Genomic DNA, 6714 nt, shown 5'->3' on the forward strand with positions numbered 1-6714 from the left:
ATACTAGCTAAAGCTATGGGTCTGTAGTTGTCTTTACTTCCTACTTTCCCAGCCTTGTCTTTTATTACAGGGACCAGAACTACACTCAGCATGGAGTCAGGTAAAGTACCATGAGTCAACATCCCTGTGAAACAGAGAGACAGCAACGCTGCCAATCTGGGACCAGCTAACTTTAAGTTTTCTGTCATCAAGTTGCTCTATGACTTTAAAAACCTCATGGATATTAAAAACAGTGCTTTGTTCTTCCATTATGCCTACATAGTAAGGCTCACCTTTGACACTATTGAACAGCGTTTCATAATGCTGTCTCCAGAGGTCAGCGATGCCAACTGGATCTGTTACCCCCTCTATGTTACATGGGAGAGCTGCTTTTGCCCTGTTTAGGGACTTTACCTCTTTCCAAAAATGAGTGATATCATTATTAAGCAGATTGTCAGCCATAGAGTGAGCACACAGAGCCTGCTCTTGCTTAGTTGTTGTACCGTAATGCAGTAGCGCAGATCCAATAAATGCATAGGGGGGGACCTGCGCGCGCAAAGCGCGCGCCGCCGCGCGCGCGAAGCGCGCCCCATTTCGTTTTTTTTGCATGCAGAGATCGGTTTTCGGGCAGTTTTACCCCCTCATTTTCCTTCAGATACAGGCATTAACGGTTTTATGATGTATTATTTATTTACTTATCAAGTTATCACTAGTACTGCAATAACCAACACAACCAAAAGCTTAAAACACACTTCAACACAAACACTGACATTAAACAGTCCTCTCGTCATAACCAACGTTTCTTTCATGTTTCTATGGTTAACTTTTTACCTCAAGAACGCCGACTATAGCAGCAATTTGGCACAGCGACCGTTCATCACTCAAAACACTGGCCACAATAAAATACAGTATCCCTACTCAGAACTCAGAAGCATGACAGCTGCTCAGCCGTCAGAACACTGAACACACAATACAATAATACAGTCCACAAGCAGTTGGCACAGGTTAGAACAGGCCGCCAGTCCAGAACACAATACGGTATAAATGTCATTCATTACCCGGCTTCCTCCTCCCCCTCCTCCTGTCCTCCGGCTCCAGTCCTCTCGTCACACAGACACAGCCCAAGTAACAACAAAGTAGACTAATCCTTTAGCTTCCTTGTCCGGCCAGGGTGGCAACAAAAACAAAGTAATCCTTTCCTTGTCCAGGGTGGCGGCATTCCTTATTAACTATTTGAAATGGCAGAACCAAAGTTATAAATATTGTGTTCTATTGAGTTTGAGCTGCAGCAGCAGGAAGTTCTCTTCCTTCTGTCGTTCCTTCTGTCGCTTTCATTTCTTGTTGCCAGATTTTGCGAGAGAAACAAGCAGCCAGCTATATGAAAACCACCCTGGAATATTGTGGTTTTTATATAGCTGGCTGCTTGTTTCTAAGAACTTGGCAACACAGACCAAACCATTTTGCAGGAAAACAGAGGGGTGTTCTCATATAATAGCATCTATAAATCATTCAAAAAGCATCTTCGATCGTGTTTAGTGCATGATTTCAGAATTTAGACCACTATGTCCCTGACTGGGGGGGATAGGGGGTCTTCTGGAAGTGAATGGAGGGGACGAAATTGAACCTGGAAGGTGACAAAAACACCTTGTCCCCCCCGCCATTTGCGCCTATGCCGTAATGCATATTTGTACTTTGCATTGGTTTTCTTTTTATGTTCTAGGACCGGTCCCAGTCTGGGCCTACCAGCTATTACCCACCATAGTTTTAATCTTTTTGTACCCACTAAACAATGTCCGTCTATTATACGTCTAGGCTAAATTCATACCGAATTTTGCCCTGCTATTTTTTATTTTTATTTTTTTTAACAATATGTTTATTTTTGTTTTTCATTTTTTAAGAGACATACAAAACAACATATACAGGACAATAATATGCTACATAAAGATGAAACAAGCAAAAAAGAAAATACAACAACATACAGAGAAAAAAAATAAACCAAAAAACCTGACACTAACACAACACATAAGAGTATTAAATAATTATAAAGAGCACATATACTATTTACACTATTTACACCCAGAGTCCTATGCCGTATGGCGGGACAAATGACTGCAGAGGAAATGCAGCTACCCCACACCTGGTTCCTCCATTAAATAAGAGAGATCATTGCCCTTGACATACTGGATAAAGTTTCCCCATATTTTCTCAAATAGCTCTTGTTTGTTTTTGAGAGTGTATGTGATTCTCTCTAATGGAAGGCACAGACAGTTCCTTAAACCACTGAGCGATGCTAGGTTTCCCTGTCTTTTTCCATGAAAGGGCGATAACCCTTTTGGCTTGTAGGAACCCAAGATCCAGAAGTTTTATCTCGTTGTTTGGCTATTTTTTGTATATTTTTAGACCGAATCTAGACCTTTGAATTTTAAAACATTATTCACTAAATATTGATTGCGACCGTAGGTCGCATTTACTACAGAAACCTCCACCGGCTGTCTGTCTGTCTGTCTGTCTGTCTGTCTGTCTGTCTCTCCGTCACACGTCACACGTCACACTTTTGCCCTGCTCATATCTCCACAACCGTTGCCCCCATCCATGCCAAATTTTGCACACACACTCCTTACCTGCCAAACTACAACCTCCAAGGACCCCCGGAGCTTCAGGGACCCCCAGGTCCCTGGGGGACCCCCAGGTGTAAAAAATGACCAAATGTGCAAAAATGACCAAATGACCACCCCAACAGGGCTGCTCACGGGGAATTCCTGGGGACCACCCACTCCTGGTTCTCCAGAACGGATGCAAAAGTGGTGGCGCCCCCAGTGGAGGACCCCCTCCACTGCAGCTCACATAAAATGCCGTAACTCGGGCTAGGAGCGTCCGGGAGAGCCGGGGCCGGTACCTATTCGTCCACCAAGGCAACGCGGAGACCCCACCCCTCATTTCTCACATGGCCCTCTTCTAGCGCCACCTTCAGGCCGATTTTTAAAACACATTTTTGGACACTGCTCCTACAGTTTTTGCCCTAAAATCACGCAAATCACTACACAGCATGTCTACACTCATGTCATCAACATGGACCAGGAAGATTTTGGAAAAACAAATTGTTGCCCTATTTGTGGAGATAATCTCCCGATTAGGGAGTCTTACTGGTTAATAAAACAATTGTACGTTACATATATGATCTCCAACTGTCGGATTAAACAAATTAATATAGCCATTGATACATGTACACTGTAGTTTATGTTTAGACGTCTACGCGTGGGCGCCTGGTTCGAGTCCGAGGCCCCTACGGCAGTGGAGCTGCGGTCGGCGAAAGCCTGGAGCTCGGAGCATGTTCAACCGCTACACTTAGGCTCATTTTCCCATGTTTAGAATTTTTAACCTTTTCTCCTGGGGCCTGCGAACGGCGTGGCGGGGCCCCGGCGCTCCATGGGCGGCCAGGGACCCCCCCTGAGAAGCGGACCCCTCCCCGGCCGGACCACGCCGCGTGGAGTGGAGCATTGGCTTGTAGATCGGCTACTTTTGGCTATTTTTCCATATTTTTTTCCAGGGGGTCCCCGGAACTCCGGGGTCCCGGCTGTGGCCCTGCCCCCGGGGACCCCCTGGGAGTCGAGCAGCGAAGGCCTCTCAAATCCCACTCATGTTGTCAATGATAATGTCATATTCAAATAGGACGAAACACTAAGTTTAGACGTCTAAAAAACTTGCATATCTATACCTCTGGTAGACCATTTTTTATACATATAAACTTAGACGTCTAGTATTAGTCCAGTAATTTTAGGCCAAAATTAGGCTAAACCTAAAACAAATTGCAATAGTAGCAAACTCAACTGATTCTGTATCCTCATTATGTCCTTAGTGAGGGAAAAAAAGTCCCAAGGAATCCCATCGGGGCAAAGTTTTGAAAACGACCTACCTACCTTCACTCATGATGGTTTAGTGATGAGTCATCAATTTTCACAGTCTTTTGGGGTCCGTTTTTTGCCCAAGGAATGTTTTTCATGCAAAACAAATGCTTGCAATGGATTCAGAATAATTAAAAACCCCTAGTTTGACCCCTCACATCCCACTTAAAGCAGATTTTTTTGGGAGTCATTTTTCCTTTATAGTGTAGTGTATAGTAAGTTTGCAATTTGGTGTGAGGGAGGTTTCTCACCTGAAGTCAGTGGGTCCCTAGACCTACTGACTGAAAAATCACAGAGGTGCTTGCCTGCATGAATGGCACAATGATGAAAATCCAACTTTATACAACAAGTAAACATCCCCATTTAACTTTAAATGGGGATTTTAAATGGGTGTTTAAATGAACCTATAATATACCTAAAAATGTTTGCTGGGTAACCACCCCTTGGTAAATAAAATTACACTGAGAAGAACCAGACTAATATCCACACAGTGATATTGTCTGGCTATGCGAGGCTATGGCGTCACCAGGAAGGTTCTCAAGAAACTACAGTATGTACCAGCAAGACGCCCTAAGGGCGAGAACCGAGAAGAAGTACTCGCTCAGAGCCAGGTAGACCATCCTGTCATACTCTGTGATGACCGGGTCCACCGCACTGTTCACCAGAGGGGACTGCTGTTCAGACAGCTCGAAAAACATACCCTACACACACACACACACGCACACACACACGCACACACACACACACACACACACACACACACACACACACACACACACACACACACACACACACACACACAAACACACACACACACACACACACACACACACACACACACACACAAACACACACACACACACACACACACAAACACACAAACACACACACACACACACACACACACACACACACACGTATCCACGCACGCACGCACGCACGCACGCACGCACGCACGCACGCACGCACGCACACACACACACACACACACACACACCGACGTTGTGTTTGCCAACGAGGCTAAAGACTTGCACGTATATATATACGCTGTTTGGTAGGATATGTGCCACTTTTGACCCCAAGTTCTTGGGTTAGATCCTGGGCACCGCTAATTCAGCGTACGAGTATCAAAACTTGGGTGTGACAAGTCATGCGATAAGTACATGGAAGCTGATGATAGCTGTTGCGGTCCACCTCAGCAATCCATCTCCCAGAGGTCTGGTGTGTTGTGAAATGGCAACACGTTCTCACCCCCAAGGCGTCAGATGCCTGACTCCCTATCAAGTCCCCTCAGAAGAGGGAGAGAGGAGCACTCGTCAACAAACACAGTTCCAATACTTGTCTTGTGTGCATGGCTCAGGGAACGAATGTACTTTACAAACGAGATGCCAGCACTCACTTTAGAATGACTTCTTTCATTTTATTTCATTTTTGCCCCAGCAGCTACAACAAGTGGACGTTTCGACCCTGCCGGGTCTTCCTCAGAGTCCTATGAGCAGACCCCAGAGAGTTGTTGTCTGCTTCGCATTACTGCTATAATACACCCCATACTTCCAGAGTACTGGCAGCAGTATGGCACTGGTGAGAATCTGCACATGCTTCCACTTCATCAAGCAGTCTCTCATCTTGGAGCACCACATCAAGACAGTGATCAAGGCACATATGCCTTGGAGACTGAAGATGACTGCATGGGCCAGGTGGGGATTAAACATGCAGTTATGGCTTCTGACCAATTACAATATCTAACAAACTTTGGAGAGCAAAAGACCTTGACAGAACAAGACACAGCATTGGTAGTAGAGAAGTACAACTGCTGAGACCAATAAGGCACCTTTTCAGTGTATTTCTTGCCACCTGCTTGCAACAGCCAAGGAACCTGAGGAAAGACTAGAACCAATGGAACATGGATGGATGGAAGGAACACTTCGACTTTAGTCCACTCCATGCCATGTCTGAAGCATGACCCTTTCGATAGCTGCCTTGCTGATTGAGTTGTGCATCATATTTTGCCATGGAACAAATGGAGCAAAATCCATCCTGTAATACCCATCATACTAACGTGCATGAACACAATCACAATATGGTGCACTTTGAGGGAAATTGTTATTTAATTTTGTTGTTGTGATTTTATTTGTCACTTTTATTCTTTAATAGTCTTATTTGTTCATTTAAACACCCATTTAAAATCCCCATTTAAAGTTAAATGGGGATGTTTACTTGTTGTATAAAGTTGGATTTTCATCATTGTGCCATTCATGCAGGCAAGCACCTCTGTGATTTTTCAGTCAGTAGGTCTAGGGACCCACTGACTTCAGGTGAGAAACCTCCCTCACACCAAATTGCAAACGGAAATATAGGCCAGGTACTGGACTAAGGGAAAATCTGCACATGCAGTTCCAGAAACAATTAGTACAACTAGAAGCTTGGCCGCCCGAACCTGGCCAACTCGGGAACGATGTAAATAGGGAATGAATGCCCCGCCCTTTAATGCAATCCCCATTATACCTGTTTTCATAGGACCCGTTTTGACCATTTGTTTGCCTGTGTCCATGTATGCCCATATATATGGAGATATCTGTCTGACTGCGTCCATGTTATGCCCATATATGGAGATCTCTGTATCTGCCTGACAGTCGGCCGAGCGTCTAGTCGAGGACCGGCCTACTCGGGAACGATGTAAATAGGGAATGAATGCCCCACCCTTTAATGCAAACTCAATTATACCTGTTGTCATAACCTGTTTTGACCATCTGTTTGCCTGAGTCCATTTATGCCCATATATGGAGATATCTGTATCTGTCTGTCTGCGTCCATTTTATGCCCATTTATGGAG

This window comes from Nannobrachium achirus (assembly GCF_963921795.1).
Source record: "Nannobrachium achirus genome assembly, chromosome: 6".
Lineage (NCBI taxonomy): Eukaryota > Metazoa > Chordata > Actinopteri > Myctophiformes > Myctophidae > Nannobrachium > Nannobrachium achirus.